This window comes from Anolis carolinensis, chromosome 3 (assembly GCF_035594765.1).
Source record: "Anolis carolinensis isolate JA03-04 chromosome 3, rAnoCar3.1.pri, whole genome shotgun sequence".
Classification (NCBI taxonomy): Eukaryota; Metazoa; Chordata; class Lepidosauria; order Squamata; family Dactyloidae; genus Anolis; species Anolis carolinensis.
In genome coordinates this window covers 260245862-260265180 of record NC_085843.1, presented here as the reverse complement: position 1 = coordinate 260265180, position 19319 = coordinate 260245862, and the positions used below count along the sequence as shown (strand labels likewise).

The following is a 19319-nucleotide window of genomic DNA, read 5'->3' as shown; positions in this document are numbered from 1 at the left end:
CGCTTCCAATAAAAAGTAAGCTAAATATCTCCACCAATTTTTTAGTCTCCCTGTTGCGAACGAAGACCACAGGATAGTTTGCAGAGATGATCACAACTCGAAGCAATGTTAGAAAGAATATTTCAATATGATTGTGGTTATAGCTTTCATTAGTGAACTGGATACTATTTCTAACTCTATCCTTTGTCATTCATAAGCCCCCTTTTGTTGAATGGGAAGTAGCAACATGATCAGTTTTGCTAATTTAGGTGGACTGCCTGTCTTGATTTTCGGTTTTCAGTCTTCACTTGGCTCTAAATAAAATCAATTTCAAGGAAAATATATATTGGTCAGAATCTTCTTGGGGTCTTATGCATGTATAGTTTTCCTACGGCAGTTCTTCTCAAGATAAATTACTGGCATGGCATGTCAGAAACTGATACCATTTGTGCCATATTATTACTGTTTGGTCATTGCTTCCTAGAAGCTTGCTGTGGACTAACAGCTGACCGTTCACAAATCGGCATTGGTCCATGGACCACCATTTTGAGTAGCACTATTCTACAGAAACCGTTCTACATTTTTTGCCCAGCATGGAACATATGTACCATATTCACTAGTTCAAAGTTGTGGGAAAGGAATTGCACATGTTGTGCCATTGTGCATAAGGTGTGTATGGATGTACATGTACATTGCATTCAGATGTGCATTTGGTCATATATTTAGTAGTTTTGTTCACTTATATAACATTGACATTCAACCTAGAGGTGGTGTAGCATAATTAGCGCATAACTATATGTGGAGATGGGTTGCTGTGAGTTTTCCGGGCTGTATGGCCATGTTCCAGAAGCATTCACTCCTGACGTTTCACCCACATCTATGGCAGGCATCCTCAGAGGTTGTGAGGTCTGTTGGAAACTGGGCAAGTGGGGTGTATATATCTGTGGGATGTCCAGAGTGGGGGAAAGAACTCTTGTCTGTTTGAGGCAAGTGTGAATGTTGCAATTGGCCACCTTGATTAGCATTGAATGGTTTTTTAGCTTCAAAGCCTGGCTGCGTCCTGCTTGGGGGAATCCTTTGTTGGTAGGTGTTAGCTGGCCCTGATTGTTTCCTGTCTGAGGAAATTTATTTTACACAATGTCTTCTTTATTTATTTGACAAAAAATCAGTACCAATATTCCTAACCCTCTTATAAGTTTTTCAGAAGCTTAACTCAGGCATGGACAAACGTTGGCCCTCCAGGTGTTTTTCAGACTTCAACTCCCACAATTTCTAACAGTCCAAAACACCTGGAGGGCTGGCATTTGCCCATGACTAGCTTAACTCCACATGTCTACCCCTAGCTTTTCCTAGCTAGTTCCCAAATATCCCCACGGCATTATAATAGTCCCCTGTTACACTGGAACTGATCACAAGAGGAATCCTAAAGAGGCAAACAGTAGCAGCATATCATATCAATAAAGCAGTTCTCATCATTTTTGTCTCTTTTTAGGAGCAGGTTTCACTGCCCATTCAAAACAAAACCATCCAAAATGCTACAGGGTTAGCTCTGAACAATAATATGTTGCTGGTAACGTGCATCTTCATTTCCATCCCATCCCCTCCTAGATAAGACTTGAAGGAGGCTTAGAGGAAACAAATTATTCTTTTTTTAAAAGGGGGGTGGCAATTAGTACCATTGCTATCAATCAAAAAGAGATCTCTAAGTTCACCCTAGTATTAGCTTCCATTTCAATAATACAACCAAATCCTAAAATATGATGCAAAGAACACATTTTTTCTTCTTCTGTAAAATATGTATTATGTAAATGCCTATGTTATTCTCTTGTTTTATTGTTAAGGTCCTCCGAGAGCAGTAGCCTGCAAATATTCATAAATAATATATAATATATTCATAAATAAACATTTGCATAACACTTAGAAACTTTAAAAAAAATGACAGTAGTACCAGAATGCACAAGCTGATTTATCTTATTTTCCCAGAGCCTGGAAATGTTATTTCAGATTACAGCTCACACAAACCAGAAGACTTTAGCAGATGATTATGGACCATGGTGGCTGACTATGCTTGCTGGGAAATAAAAAATGTTGTGATACAAAAAAGTAACATCTACAAGTTCAGATGTTTATTAAGGACACTCCCTATGTTTAGTCACTACCTTCTTCTGATTTTTTTTATTGGCAGCGGAGGAATGACTTGTAAAAATGTAAGAAAATCTCAGAGTTCTATTTTCTTGCTACAAAGTTGGACGAAAGGCAGATGATTTGGAATGGGAAACCACAGTGGAAAAACCTGGTTTTTCTATCATCAATCACTTGGTGTACATAACTAACAAATTGCTACAAAACACTCATATGTAAATTAGACAGAGACTTGGGTAACTTCAATTTGTCTGCACCATGCTGGCTGAAACTATGAAACTTTATGGCTTTTTTGAGCAGAAGAGAAAGGCTATGGTTCAGTAGTAGGCAGGCACACACTATAGGTTCAGCCTGAACCCTCTCTAGTTAGGATTGATGAAGGCTCCTATCTGAAACCCCGGAGATCTGTTTTCAGCCATGTAATCCATAGAATTATGCAGTTGGAAGGGTGACTGAAAATTATGCACACCAGCCCTTGAAATCCATTGTTATTGCATCCCCCCTCAACTTAAAATCTCTTAACATAACCATCGTTTAACTGTGTCCCTTATGATCAAAGAGTGTGTATAATCAGGAGGTTCTTTCTAATGTCTAGTCTTAATCCCATTTCTTGTACTTTGATTCTTTTGATTCAAATCCAGTGGGTTGACTTCTTAAAAGCCATTTTTCTAGTGGAAGGGGATCCTGTGTGTCAACTCTGGTTCTCTTGAACTTTTATGGACGCACAAACTGGCAAGACTAATGATTGGACCAGCTTGTAAATTATACTCATAAAGAAAATGTGTAGCCATAGCTCTAACTATAAAATCTAGACACCTAGAACTTGGCAGCACTAAGGGAAGTATTGTGAATCCACAGTTTCAAATGATTTTGTTTTTTAAAATGGACTAATTCATTTGTATTAAGTAAAATTTATCTGTTGTCTATCATAACATCTTTAGTCACTAGGTGGCAAAGGTCAGTAACTTTCTATACAGATGAAGCTAGAGGCTTCCTGAAATGTTCATTGTTCAGAGCAGGAGCTTCTTAAACTTTTCCCACTCACAACCACTTTCAGCTCAAAAAATATTTTCATGATCCCTTTCCATCCAATAATTTTTACATGATCCTGAGTATATAAGTATATAAAATAGGCACAAAGATCAAACATTTGCTGATAATAAATCAGCATTTGCAAGGTTTGCTAAACATGTCGATTTTCCTTTTTATGAAATAAAGCTGAAGCAATTTCTGCAGAGTCCACTATAAATGAAACACTGCACACTATTGCTAACAGATTTGTGCAAATGTCTAAATGGTGTTCAGAAACATTTTACTATTGTCAAATGTTTTGTGACCCCAACATTAAGCTAAGGGGACCGCATTTGGGGTCAGGATCCATAGTGTAGGAAGCAATTGCTTTAGAGGGTCAGTAGTACTTCTATGTGCAATGTGTGTGAATATGGGCCTTGAAGTTGACACACAAGTCCTTAGGGTGTTCTTAGGCATGGAATAGAGGTGGTTTTGCCAGTTCCTTCCACCGGAAGACAGCTTACAGCATTTATTTATTAGTGGTCTCACACTTTCTGTGCAATCACTAACCAGGGCTGACCCTGCTCAGCTTCCAAGGTCAGACAGGACCCAGTGGCTTCTGGGTATATAGCCTCATTCCATACATGACATCCCTCTGCAACTCCCCCTTCTTACCTCCTCTCTCACCACATGGAGACAAAGCAAATTTCTTTTAAAATCACTGATATCCTATTTTCCCCAAAATAAGAGCTACCCCAAAAATACGACCTGTCATGATTTTTCAGCATTTCTGAGGATGCTTGAGATATAATATTTTAAAAATAAGCCCTAAATATGTTAATTTTAAAAGTCATCTTTAAAAAGTAAGACCGCCTCTGAAAACAAGCTCTAAAGTAGTGGTTCTCAACCTGAGGTCCCCAGATGTTTTTGGCCTTCAACTCCCAAAAATCCCAACAGCTGGTAACTGGCTGGGATTTCTGGGAGTTGTCAGCCAAAAACATCTGGGGACCCCAGATTGAGGACCACTGCTCTAAAGCATCTTTCAGAGCAAAAATTAATATAAGACCCTGTCTTATTTTGGGAGAAACAGGGTACATGGGGAGGGGTGCCTTCCAGAGCAGAACATTCAAACTTATAAATCAATAGCCTTGGATGACCACCTCATCCAAGGGACTTCTGTGATGCTGTATGTTTGGAATGTGCATAGAAATGCAAATTTGTGTCTTTCAAATGAAGATACATTTCCAAAAAGGAGATGAGGGAAATGATGGATCAAAATCCCACTTGGTGCTCCCTTCAACTTGGAAGCTGGCCAATCAGTTCTGCTGACCCCAAGATCAGCCTCATTTAGCATTTCTGAAAACACCTTCATTTTATGTACAAGCCCAGCGCTACATCTTAGTTTATTTTCACTTCATGATTTGTACATGCATGGCTTAGCTTTAATGGTCCATGATTGTAGTTAAGGCCTGGGGATTTGTTTAACTGTGCTGTAAGTTTAATAAGCTTTCTGACAGTGTATGAAACCTTCTAGCCTCCTTTTTGGCCTCTGCCCTCCCTAATAAAGTCTCATATTTTGGCTTCATATTCTATAATATCATATTTCCACCTCCATGCTATTAAGTGATAGAAAATATCTGATGCATATACATACCAAGCTTTGTGGGTGATTTCTTTCTTTTTAAATCTCGTTTTTGGTTGGTTTCTTATTTCATCTTAAGGACTATTTTTCATGCACATGAAGAGACAAAGTGAATCAGACTATTCTGAAATTAATGCTTGGGGAAAAACAGGAATGTGTGAAGGGAAGGATATGGTTAAGGATTCATAAGCAAAACTTCAGTCACTTTATCTTAGCCTGACCTACCTCCAAGGGTATTAGTGTAGATAAAAGTGAGGAGAAGGAAAGTTTTGCCAAGCTCCTGAAAGAGAAGGAGGGATATAATGGTTGATATTCTATTAATGGCATATGCAGGTTAAGTTCATATGTACCTATCTATGGCTGTTGAAGATATTTGTTCCTTCATAATGGCCAGAGCCCCCACCCCCACCCTCCGCCACCACCATATAGTCACTATGCATCCACCCCCTATACTGGTGGAGCATGGAGGAAATGAAAGTGTCTGGCTACGGCCTTGAAGATAGATGCAAAATTATCATGTCATCTGATGAGATCTCTGGATCTTAGTGGATGATACTCTACAGCAGTGGTTCTCAACCTGTGGGCCTACAACTCCCAGGAATCTCAGCCAGTTTACCAGCTGTTGGGACTTCTGGGAGTTGAAGGCCAAAATCATCTGGGGAGTCACAGGTTGAGAACCACTGCTCTACAGCTTGCTATGGGGACAGAAGCTTCTCTAATTGCCTACCTGGAAATCTATGTCCTCATTGTGAAAGACCATGTGGATCCATAATAGGTCTCTAGTAGAACAGCTATAAAGGGATATTGTAGCAGCTAAATGGCGAGTACAGTGAATGCTAAGAATACATAGATAGTATAGTCTGGCTTGTGGAACTGTGATGTTCAGCTATGCAATGTAGTACTTTGGCAAAAGTAAGTAAGTAATAAATATGTATAACAACTGGCCAACTCCCTAATTCTCCTCACATAGGATAGCTACTTTCACACTGTGTGAAAAGTTTACGGTTGGAAAGCTCATTCAAACTGGCTCCATGATTTGTTTGCGCGTTTCCAATGTTAACTAAAAGCCTCATGTTTTGTCTAATGGCTTGTTGTTCCTGTGCCATTCCAAATCAAAGACATTATTTTGTCTACAGAGTCATTCTAATGTGAGATTAGATACTTCTCATGGAGCCTAAGCATGGAATCTTACATTTGGATTTGCAAGTCAATAGAGTGTGGTTCTGTTTGTGTGCTGATAGAAAGTTGATACCAACAGGATCTATTCATTTATAAATCTAGATATTTTAGTCAAAACTTGGGTCAATTTATCCACGAGTCAATGTGAATACTGAGTCTCAACTCTTCTTAAAAAGTAATCATCCCCTTCTCTGAGTAGAGTGATGAAGGGCAAGAGTTTAGTCTATTCTATAAGAGTTTAGTCTATTCTATAAGAACTCAAAAGAAGTAGCAACATTCTCTACTCTCACCACTGCACAGCTACTTCCAGCCCAGGAATGGCCAAACTTTTTGACACGGGCCATACTGGTTTTTAAAATTTGACAGATGGGTTGGAAAAGCACGATCAAAGCACCCCCAACAGATGGCCACCCAGCCTTTGTAACAACAACACCGGAAACCCCAGGTGCCATCCAGTTCAACTTCCTTCTGCCATGCAGGAAATGCACAATCAAAACATCGCTTGAGTGGTGGGAGGAAACTAAGGCTTTGGGAGGAAAGAAAAGGAGGGGGAAAGGATCTGGGTGGTGAAGAAGGCAAGGAAAAGGGTCTGGACAGTGAAGGAGGTGAAAGGAAAGGTGTCTGTGTGGGAATTTTCTATCGATACATCCGAAGTCTGCCAGTCTTTCTAAACTGATGTATGTATGTATGTATGTATGTATGTATGTATGTATGTATAAATAGAGCCCTCCAGAGCCAGGAATGGATCTCTGGGATAAAACCAAATCTGAAGTGAAGAGCACTGTGGCAATACTTATCCTTGGAATCTGACTCATTCCAAATAACAAACATGGAGAAAGACCATGAAACTTCAGGAGATAGCAAATGTCACAAGTAACTACTAAGTAACTACAAAGGCAAATGAGAAAGTTTTCAACAGATGTTGAAGCTACATCAAAACTAGCACATACTAGTTTTAGGAGATTCAAAAGTGTGAATCACCAAAGAGGACACCCTTCCTGTTTAACAACTGCAAAAAGTGGCATTATGAGAAATGTCTCTGAAGACAACCACAAGTCAGCAGTGAATGGCAAAGATTTGGCCTAGAAGAATCAAACCACTCGGAATAAGCTCTATACAAGCAACTTACCAACCATGCTTACAATTATACCTTCCTTCTGCATCTGTTTGTTGTTCTTGTGTGTCTCCAAGTCATTTATGACTTATGATGGCCCTAAGAGGGATTTATTACATGGTTTTCTGGGGCTGAGAGCATGTGACTTGTCCAAGATCACATAGTGGGTTTCAATAGCTTAGTGAGGAGTTGAATTTGGACTCCAGAGTCGTAAGTCCATCTACATGGTAGAATTAATACAGTTTGGCACGACTTTAGCTGCCAAGGGCTTCCTGGGAGTTGTCATTTAACAGGGTCTTTAGCCTTCTCTGTCAAAGAGTGATGATGCCTCATTCAACTACAACTCCCAGGATTTCATATAATTGAGCCATGGCTTTAGTTCTACACTGTAGATGCACACATAGTTCAGTGCTCAAACCACTTCACCATGCTGCATCTGCACACCATAACCATAACAAATCTGTTTATTAAGATTTCCAGGTCCTCAACAGCTAAAATGCTATGTTAGGAAAATTGGGAAGAAACAAACACACCTTTTCTCCCCTAGTGACAGAAAGCAAGATCCATGACAGATAGCACTAAAAGGAATTCTAAATAATCAAACTCTGGTGACAATGTAAAGGCCAAACATATAATCCAGGACAGCTCTTACCATTCTAACATCCAATGTAGGAATATCCATAACCTGCTCTATAGGTTTGCTGTAGGAATTACTGAAAGAATGTGCTGAATATCCTAGAAAGAACTACATAAATCCTTAATATTGTTGCATCTTGCTAATAGTCAACCTCAGCTAAATTTGCAATTGGGATACCTCAGTGAGGAAACTAATTATGACAGTTTAATGATCAAAAGATAGCAGGTTTTGCTAGAAGAAATGATCAAATTCCCCCTTTTTGGTTATTTTCCCTGTTTTCCATTAAAATACAGAGGTAAAATAACAGTGTTCTTCAGTTTCTACACAGCAAAGAACTTTCCCCAAACATTTATTTATTCAATTACGACCCCACTTTTCTCCCAAAATTAGACCTAACACAGCTAACAGAATATATTAAAACACACTATAGTTAAAACACAACAATTATTTTTTTAAAAAAAACACAATTAATCAAACTATCCCTTTAAAACACCACTAATTTAAAAAGATTTAAAGCACTGAAAATACAATGAGGGAAGCACAGCACACACATACTGCTACATTTTATCACATTGACAAATTGGAGAACATTTAGTTGATTTATTGACCAGTTAAATGCATACAGATGTGGAGTACACATTATTGGCTTGTAGAGATGTAAACTAGCATTAACAGATCTAAACTAATATTTGCAGTACAATCTGATTCCTGAAAGGATAGCAATGCCATATAATGCTTCGCAGGGAGTAAACCCCATGGGACAGAGAGGTAATAATAATTGTGATGCAAGCATTCAAAAATAACCACACTCATGCTGCTAAGCAGAAAGTTAGCTCTTTGAGACTAAACACTTCTCAAACTTTGTAGATGCATGAAGTTCAAATTAGAAAATGACTGTTTCTTTAATTTGGTGACTACATCAGTGCTGCCTACAAGGCAATTTATTAGCACACCAAGAGTGACCAGCTTTGACATGCAAATATGCTTTGTGAAGTCAGCACAACTTCCCCTCCCACAAGAGAGTTAGTTTTTATACTGCAGCCAGAGTGTTTCTATTATTTAAAGGCACCCCACTGAACTGTTCTTACCTGTAGCTTTTTTATTAAACCAGAAAACCGCTTTACAGGCCACCCAGTCAGGATCCCTTTATGTCTTAATTGTGTGCATCACAAAGGCTTGAGAATAATTAAAGTAGATATGAGCTCAGGTATTGTAGTGCCATTCTACTTCACCAAGGGTTTCTGTGTTCCACCCCCACTTGCCCCCTGAAGCACAGACAAAACAGGAAAATTACAAGGACTTCGACTGGTTATGAGCCATGGTGGCAGAAACGGTAATTAAGACATTTGTGGTTTTTTTTGTTTTCATTTCTCTCATTGAAAGTTAAAATTTCTGAAGGTTGGACTATACCTATTGCACAATCTTCTTTAAAATGTTTCAGATGAGTGTAGCTCATCTGAAGGGGGCATACAAAAATGGGGACATTGACTCACAAATAAGAATTCTGCCTCCCCCCCTTCAGTTCTCAAATTTCTAGCACTGCAGCTACTTAAAAGTTTTGGGGCATTTGGAAAGATATTTCAGGCATCCAAAGAAAAGGGGCAGGAAAAGATACCAAGGGAATGTGAACATAACAAACATAAAAGTTCTAGGTGTGAACAATTTTCAGTGCCTTGTTTGCAATACAAGAAATTTGGGAACTGAAGAAAAATTCTGCATTTGAGGATGGTAAAATAGATAGGTAAAGGTTTTCCCCTGACATGAAGTCTATTGTGTCCGACGCTGGGGGTTGGTGCTTATCTCCATTTCTAAGCCGAAGAGTCGGCATTGTCTGTAGACACCTCCAAGGTCATGTGGCCGGCATGACTACATGGAGCGCCATTACCTTCCCGCCGGAGTGGTATCTAATGATCTACTCACATTTGCATGTTTTCAAACTGCTAAGTTGGCAGAAAGTAAAATGGATACTAGGGGACAATTCTCACATTTTCCTTCCCCCATAACTCTATTTCTGAATAACAACTATCAGTAAACTATCATTAAACCAGTATTCATTATGTGAATTAATAGCTATGTTTGTTTTATTGGTTGAAACCACCTTGAACCCCAGATTGGGGAAGAGAAGGAGGAGAAGGTATCCCACTGACTTAATAAATGGATTTATGAGTAGACTTATGTGGGCTCATGCTATTGGAAATTCATATCCTTGAGAATGGATGACAAAAGGAGGAAAGAATATTCCCAACTATTTATTTCCCAGTCAGAAAATAGGTTTCATGACAGCTTGGAAACCCACTGGGAAAGATAACAAAGTCATGAGGCTTTCACAGTTTTCTTCCAGTATTTGAATGTTCCAAAGTGTTTTGGAGGAATTTGATGTGCAGAAAAAAATATTATGCATTTCTACACAAATGTTGGGAAGCTCTAAAAGGAGAAGAATATTGTGACAAATATTTATTTTCTCCTGAAAGGGCATAGAACGTTAATAATGCTTCGTCTTTGCATGTAAGGATGAAATAATCAAGTATTAGTAGATGTGACTACTGCTGTTAGGCTGAATCTACACTGCCCTATATCCCAGGACCTGATCCTAGATTATGCTTTGAACTGGATTATATGAGTATGAGTCTACACTGGGATAAGCAGATAATCTGGGATCAGATCCTGGGGTATAGGGCAGTGTAGATCCAGCTCTGGTTTCTTATTCAGTTAGATACCTAGATGCATACAGAAAACTTTGCATATCTTTGTTCCCTCGAATTATAATATGGGCTAATAAACAAAGAATAAACTCTTATCAATAGTATATTATTTCTTATAGTGCCCTAAAACTAGTGCCTGGAAAAGTTAATTTATGGATTAAAATGTCAAGGAGCTGTAGTCTTTTAAAAGTTCAGGTATATCTCAGTTATCAAATCATTTGGCAGTGAAACTTCTTTTTGCATAGGGTTTTTATGGTTGCCCAGCACTCTTTTTCCTCCCTTGTCCAACTGGACTGTTTTTTTAAAAGAAGCGCCAGCATTAGGAATTTGATGAAAGGAGTCTGGAGCAGGAATGATATTCAGTGTTGGGTTGCAGAAATGTGTTGGCAGGACACACTTCAATAAAGCAAGTTTGAGCTAGAAACAAGTGAGTTTCTAATCAGCCCATTTTACTGGAAGCATATTTACCTTCCTACAATAGGCAAGGCAAACGTTAGTTGCCTCCATAATCCCTTAATGATCATGTATGAAAAAGAAGAGCAGAGGAGCCTGCTTGTGTCAGTTACCCTCAACATGTTAAGCATAGAACTCAAAATAGAAATCAGAATTAAAAAGAAGGCTAGTAAGAGGGGGGAAATAGCTCTGTTCTTTGTGGAAGGAGTTTTCCAGTGATCTATAGAAGGTTCAGAATATTTCATTTCCTTCTGCAAAGTTTACATGATCTGGTTGTTCTATTGCACTTGTGCTTAATTTTGAACAAAATGTCAGCCAAAATATGCTGAACTGCACTTTCTTTTGACCCAGGAATCTATCCTTACTCTTTTCATGTTATTTCTGCCCCTGTACCAAACTTTCTGTTCAATAAGTAGTGTCTAATACATTTATTAGGAGCCCCGGTGGCGAACTGTGTTAAAGCACTGAGCTGCTGAACTTTCAGACTGAAAGGTCCCAGGATCAAACCCCAGGAGCGGCAGGAGCGGCTGCTGTTAGCAGCCAATGTGAGTAGATCAATAGGTACCGCTCCGGCAGGAAGGTCACGGTGCTCCATGCAGTCATGCCAGCCACATGACCTTGGAGGTGTCTACGGACAACGCTGGCTCTTCGGCTTAGAAATGGAGATGAGCACCAACCCCCAGAGTCAGACATGACTGGACTTAACATTAGGGGAAACCTTCAGCTTTTAAAATACATTTATTAGGAGCCCCTGATGGTGCAGCGGATTAAACCACTGAGCTGATGAACTTGCTGACCAAAAGGTTGGCGGTTTGAATCAGGGAGCAAGGTGAGCTTCCACTGTTAGTCTCAGCTTCTGCCAATCTAGCAGTTCGAAAACATGCAAATGTGCGTAAATCAATAGGTACTGCTTTGGTGGGAAGGTAACAGTGCTACATGCAGTCATGCTGGCCATAAAACCTAGGAGGCGTCTATGAACACCACCAGCTCTTTGGTTTAGAAATGGAGATGAGCACCACCCCTCAGAGTCGGACACGACTAGACTTAATGTCAAGGGGAAACCTTTACTTTATCTTAATACATTTATTGAAATATGCCTCAGTCTCAATAAAGTCCCATCCAGAATGGTATGTGGATGAAAGCAGGAACCAGTATCACTTTTGATTGGAGCATGCCTCCATTGCTGCTGCTTTTGTGTGCTATCACACAAAAAACCTAAAGTGGACCTATCATGGTTTTTTCTTGGTAAAATTTGTTCAAGGCCTTTGACTTCATCTGCAGCTGAGAATGCAACTTGTCCAAGGTGTCGAAATGGGTTTCCATGACCAAGTGGAAATTTGAACCCTTGTCTCCAGACTCATGGTACATTGCACAAACTTTCACACCATGTCATTACTCAAATACAAGAAATTACTGAACTGTAAAATACGCATAAAATCTATGCATATTTTAGCATATGTTAAACCTGGGCAGATGACACATTTGTGTAGCAATGACAAGACACGGGGCAGTGGAACCAACCATAAAAAACAATAGGAATGTTTACAACTTTGTAACTTGAATGATGGCATCTATTTATAGGAAAATCCAACTTCATTGACCAGCTCTGGTGAGCCTGTTCAAGATGTGTCTAGGATATACATTTTCCAACTTTCAAGGAGGAATATTTCTCACTGTTCCTTGACCTACATTGGCAGACATAAGAAGCATTCCATAGTGGCAGCATGACGGGTTGGCTGTGTCAGTTTCGGAAATAAGGCTTTGGCAAGAAAACAGTGCCTCCCAGGTGAAATTGACATAAAATTGACTTATCTTTCCCCAAAGCAGAAGTTATGAATTTAAAGAAACAATAGGCAGAAAGAGCTTCAAAAAGAGAAGTGGAATATAGCTGTGACGTGAGTCGACACTATAACAAATTTGGATTGCTGTTTATGGCCCTTAATTGATTCGACAAACAGGAAGCTATGGTAACCATAGGCTACTTCTCACCTTCCAATTTAAATGCATGAGAGCATGCCTTGTGTTTAAGGTGCAAACGCTGACTGAAAGTAACAAGCTCTGTGATGAGACCTGCGAAGTGTGACACCTCTGCAAAGGCAACTACTATATTCGTTCTGTAAATAGATTGCTTTCTCTTTTAACACAGTGAAGGCTATTTTTGTTTAATCTCTTGGCCTGTGTTATTCATTAATAAGAAAATCATGATGTATTCAAAGAGATCAGCAATCTTCTGGAGTACAAAGCGACTCTTTTTAGAAAAAAAAATCTTTCAAAGAAGCAAAAGTCACTTCACATACCTCCTCTTTTCTGGAGTGCACTACAAGAACAGGTTTGAATTTGTGACTGATGAATAGAGATAATGTGCTCACTGAAGTTCCCTCCACCCTTGAATTTCAGATCTTGTTTCCTAACTGGCTAGACCAGGTCCAAAGATGTTGGGTTACTAGGGGCCAGTCCTTACTGCTTCAACAGAAAGCAGAATTCTTACACACGCACACACACACACAGATTCATGCACTTCTCCATAAATGCACATATGTCCTCTATTGAGGAAAGTATCAATATTGTGTGACAATTAGAACAAGTGGTGATTGTAGCGAGATATCCTGTCAAACATAGATCTTCATGATTTCTTAACGCGTTGGTATTTTGAACACAGAGCTGTGCCCTGCTTGACAGATTTAAACAGCTAGAAATAATTAATCCAGTGTAATGTAGTGGTTTGAATGTTGGGTTACGACTCTGGGAACCAGGGATGATATTCCACTCAGCCATGGAAACCCAGTGGGTGATCCTGGACAAGCCACACATTCTCATTCTTACAGGAAGGCAATAAGAAACTTCCCCTGAATAAATCCTGGCAAGAAAATGCTATGAGAAGGTTGCCTAAGCAAGTTGAAATCAACTTGAAGGCACTTCACAACTAGGAAGAGCACTTAGTATTTTCAGGTCAAAGGCATTCTATAGCTATTCCATTCATCCCTCAAATATTCTCCAGCAAGAAAAGAAATGGGCTAAACAGAGCAAAGAACACGGAAGGCTTATAAAGACATCATCTGGACATGTCTGTGAATGAGACAGAAGGACAGTCCAGCTTCTGGCAAGAAGCACTTCTGGGGCAAAGAAATTGAGAAATCATTCTGAAAACACGCTATCGGAGACAGCAAGAACCCCAAGAAATCTATTCCAATGTTCCTTTTGTAAACAACTGTGACTGAACTCATTACATGTCTGCCTGAAGCCAAAGGTTGAAACTGTGACGGTTTAAATGCTTCTTTAAATTAATCAACAAGAACAGTTTCCTCTGTGACTGAAATGTAATAAGCATTTGCAACAAGTAAGGGCACACAAAATGCCAACATTTACTTCTGGAAGAGTAGAAAAATATGATGCTGAGCAGCACATGGTAAAAAGAGGGGGAGGGAGAAAAGGAAAGTTGAACTGAATTTGTGTAACAATTTTAAAACACAAAAAGGTGTTTTAAAAAGATGGACCCAATCTGAACTTGCTATATCTCTGCAACTATGAAATACCCAGGAATTATGTATATTAATGTGCTCTTTTGATACATATCCATTTTTTTAAAAAAACACTCATAATAAGGGGAGAACATTTACTGTAGGTAGAAATATCGTCAAAACTATTTTCGAACAACTGGGAAAAAGTCCCAGTTGTTTGAGAAAGAATGGCTTATATGATACATAATTTCAAAAGCTAAGTTGGACAAACAGTGCATCTGACTCCATGTTTGCCTCCACTTGACTTCAAAAATCCCTCAGTCTTTCATTTTGCAGGGTGATACACAAGTGCATGATTGAATTCTTCTTTACATAAATGGATTAGCTATCTGGCTGGCTAGGGTGCCTTTAGGTGCTATGAGGGGGTCATTCATACCTTTTATAAGACTCTCACCAAACTGTGTTTGAACACAAGGACCAACTTAAAGAGGAAAGGGAAGTGTTTTACTCTGACAAGTGACTGCATTGGAAGGAGAGTGCTTCTTAATTTGTATCTCCTCTCTAACAGCAGTTCTACTCTCCCAGAACTCTTCCCTGACTTGCAGCCAGGAGACAATAGGCACTGGTCAGCCAAATCTTAATGCCCACAGAAGAAAATAATAAGAGAAGACGAGCATATAAAGCAAGCAATCATCACTGTAGTGCATCTCTGTTTCATATTGAGGTGATCTGAAACACAAGGGGTAACATTCACATGCCTGTTGCTATTGATTTCTTAATACCATCATGAAGAAGAATGGAAATATACCAAGTGAACTAATAACGTCTAGCTTTTCTTTGTGTTGGGTTTAGTTTCAGTTCACTTTGTGAACTAAACACAAGGAAGGAAGTTTAAAACAGAAGATGTGCTCTTCCTGGATATTATCTACAGTTAGGACTTCACTGCCCAAAGCCCAAGGAGTGTATTTTGTTGCCTCTTTCACACACACAACTGAGTAGCCAGGGAGAGAAAGAGTGGGCAGAAACCCTGCTCCAAAGTTCATTGCCTTTCCCCTCTTTCATGCCTCTTCCTTCCCCCCAAAAAACCCGGCATAGTCGAAAGCAAATTGCAATGAGTGTGTGTGAGAGACAGAGCAAGGGATGCACTCTACCTATGCTCAGAAGTACGCCTCTCCTCCCTTCCAAGCAGCCAAGTGATGCTTCGGGGACCAAATGGTTCCAATGCTCCTTCCCAAGAGCTGCCCAACTTCTCTCCCTTCCTCCTTCCCCTCCAGGTAAAGTTTCCCCTCTCCTTCGCTTTGGACTCCGGCCTTCGCTCCCTTGAATAAACCCCCTCGGTTTTTCCTTTGCTTTTTAACCCCCCCCCCCTCCTTCCATCCTTAACCTGGGTCCAGTTTCTGTGCCCACCCCAAAACAAACAAGCAAACCAACCCGATCCCCAGCCAGCCCCTCTCTCGACTTACCCCGCTGCTCCTGGGAGAAGTTCGAGCCAGATAAGAACAGACGCATCCCCGGCCAATTTTTTTTTTGGAGGGGGGAGAGAAAAGGCGAAAAAGGGGCGGAGGTGGGAGGCGAGAGAAGTCACCGGGAGGGGGGGGGGGAGATATGGGGGGCAGAGCAAGGCAAGGCAAGGCGAAGGGGAGGCGGCGCGCTCTCTCTGTGTGTCTTTCTCTCTCTTCCTCCCCCGGGGCTCAGGCTGCCTTCCTTGCCCGGAGGAGAGGCATCGCCAACCCAACGGAGGTCGGTCGGTCGGTCGGTCTGTCTCTCCCCCCCCCCCCCCACCCCGAGCCTCAGCCCCCGAGAAGGAGGGGAGAAGCGGGGTTTCCTTGCCAGCAGAGACGCCGAACGGCTTGGACGCAATCCCGGTCTCTCCTCCCTCCGCAAGTACATTCACTCCCAGAGATACACACACACATACAGACATACATACCGGGGCTCCTCTTCCGCCACTCTCCTGGACTTCGGAGCCCCCGCTCCTCTTTCTCTCGGGTCTTGGGTGGATTCAAGGTGGACAAAAGAGAGAAACGCCTCCTCCTCCTCATCCCTTTCTCCGTCTGCTTCCCACTCCTCAAAAATACCCAAATATACTCTCTGGGAAACCCCTTTGCCCTCCCCGTTATTCCCACCCTTCCCTCTGTGGACGTGGGACCCCTTCCTTCATAAGAGCCTTCTTCACAGATCCGGCTCGGGATGGGAGATGGCCTCGTTTTGGGCTCGCGTGGGTACGTTTCAATCCCAACGCAGTCCCAGAACTAGACCCCACTCACAGCCCTGCTTCTGCACCCCTCGCCTCACAATCCCCTCCACAGCTTTCTTCATTTTTGAAAAACAGTTGGAAGGTTCAAAAATTGTTGCTGATCTGTCTCTGGTTGGATCGCGATTTACCTTCTATCTTACTTACATACTTACTTGGGTGATCCTTCATTGTCCAAATTATTTTTCTTGGAAGATGCCTGTGCTGTAGCCAAGGGGGAGGGGGTTAGGGGGTTCAACGCCACCACCGAAATTTTTCAGATTTTAAAAAAAACTGATTTACTCATGAATTTTAACTGATTAATCAAATCCCCATGAGTCTCCACTGAAGTGTATCTGTCTTGAGTGTCCACTGAAGTTTATCGCTGGAGCCTGATTTCTAAATTAGTTTTTTTTTTCGTGTCAGGAGCAACCGGAGTTGCTTCTGGAGTGAGAGAATTTGCCGTCTGCAAGGACGTTGCCCAGGGGATGCCCAGATGTTTTGATGTTTTTACCATCCTTGTGGGAGGCTTCTCTCCTGTCCCCACATGGAGCTGGAGCTGATAGAGGGAGCTCATTAGTGCTCTCCCCGGGTGGGATTAGAACCAGGCAGTCTTCAGGTCAGCAACCCAACCTTCAAGTCACAAGGCTTTTATCCCCTAGCCCACCAGAGGCTCCATGGAACTACTCTTCATGATTCCCTTTTAAAAAGTTTCAAACTCCCCCCCCCCCCCATTTTTTTCTAGCTATGGCCTTGCGCCTGTGTATGAGTTTGTTTAATGTGTGTAGGTTGGTGCACAGCCAATCAACACACAGCCTTCACAGAGTGAGGTCTCCAACCAGTGGCATGGTTAATCTGACAACTGTGGCTTCTCAATCCGTTACAGCCTTCTTCCGCCTTCACAGTCATTGCAACATGTGCCATGTTGTCTTCCGCTTGATCCACCGTTGAGGTCTTCAGGTCTTCGGATTGTGCTTGGTCTGGAACCTCCCCTGCAGTCCCTTCTGGGAGTACATGACTCCAACGGTTACGTCCGCAGGTTCATTGGACCACACAAGCCCCCTCACCACGACAAGGTGACAATCCATTGAGAGAGGCTTGAATGTTCCAATGAACCTGTGGACATAACCTCTGGAGTCATGTACCTTCTATCTGCACAACTCTGATTTGGTTACCTTCAGGTGAAAAAGGCATCTTCCACAGAAGCCCAGCCGTGTAGACATGAGGTCCATAGAGAAGTTGAATCTATAGAGACACTTTTTTTTCAATTCCTAGTGATTTCGAAGTTATTTGAGGAATCCAAGAAGAACCATAGGTGGCACATTTCAGGTGACTTGAGGTGCATCTACACCAGGCATGGGCAAACTTTGGCCCTCCAGGTGTTCTGGACTTCAACTCCCACAATTCCTGGCCTCAGACACTTTCCTTTTTCCCTTCAGCCAATTAAGCTGAGGGGAAAAAGGAAGGGGACTCAGGCTTGGAATTGTGGGAGTGTACATTGGTGTACACTGTAGAACTAATGCAGTTCGACACCAGTTTAACTGCTAAGGCTAAATGCCACAGAATCCTGGCGTTTGAAGTTTGGTGAAACACCAGCATTCTTCCTCAGTAAAGGCTAAAGTCTTCGTAACATTACCACTCTCATGATTCCATAACATTGAACCATTGCAGTTAAAGAGGTGTCAGACTGCATTAATTTTACATTGTAGATGCACCCAGAGTTTGTTGTGAGACCTGCAATATGTGTGTATTTCTGTGAATTTGGAACCTGCCATCTATGAGTTGGATCCATTGGACTGAGTAGGTTATTTGCACTCAATGTGAAAAGCGAATTGTGATTGACTGAAGTCTCATTGATTACAAGAAGACAGATCCAATTAAGTTAGTCAACAGCTCTTACAATTCATTTGCTTTTTGCTCCCCTCTTAATATCTTCCTTTCCCCATAATCACATGCAGCTCTCTGTAAATGTAATCAGTCACTTAGAAATAAAAGATCTTGAAAATGGAGCTCCCAACGTTTCCACTATTTTATTGTTTATTTTGTTTATATTTCACCTATCCACCAAGGAGTTGAAAGTTAAGAATATCTCTCTCTCCACTCCAGAACAACCCTGGGAGATAGGTTAGATTAAGATAGAAGACATGCAAAACTTTACAATTGTCTGGAGAGGCCCTGCTCTCAGTCCCGCCCCCTTCGCAAGCATGACTGATGGGGACGAGAGATGGGGCCTTCTCAGTGGTGGCTCCTCAGCCATGGAACTCCCCAATGAAATTAGATCAGCCCCTTCCCTCCTGGCTTTTAGAAAAAAGTAAAAATCTGGTTATGGGACCAAGCTTTTGGGCAGTAAGCAATACAATGAATGATCAAGGATTATGTGCAATGGATAGGACATTTGGAATGGCCTGGACCAAGATTGCTGGATTATGTGATTTAAATGTTATATTGATATATTTTTAATTCTACATTTTAATGTTAAATGATGTTGTTTTATGATTTAATTGATTATTTTATGTTACTATTATTGTGTTAGGTCTTTGTATGTAAGGCATTTAATTTTGCCATAGTCAGGCCTGTAGCCAGGATTTTGGTTTGCGTGGGGGGGGGGGGGGGGGGGAGCTGAGTCTGAGTGTGGGAGGATCTACCCTAGCAAACCGTTTGTATCGTTATCCCAATACCCCCATGCATATGGGATATATTGAGCATGGTGATCTGATATGAATAAACATAACAATTTAAATAATAAATGTAAGGCCTTCTCGCAGACCA

General features: G+C 41.1%; 1 protein-coding gene across 3 annotated transcripts in view; it reads right to left on the bottom strand.

The window, feature by feature from the left end:
* The window catches only part of mme (membrane metalloendopeptidase), an 85678-nt gene extending 69289 nt beyond the window's left edge, over nt 1-16389 (bottom strand). Inside the window, exon 1 of one of the 3 annotated variants that reach the window (XM_008106135.3) lies at nt 16248-16389. The gene's annotated coding sequence lies outside the window, so the exon portion shown is untranslated. Of the gene's footprint in view, nt 1-15468; nt 15606-15780; nt 16081-16247 lie in introns of those variants that run through there. The other 2 variants (XM_008106134.3, XM_008106136.3) reach the window with 2 other exon arrangements.
* Between the last annotated feature and the right edge of the window lie 2930 nt (nt 16390-19319).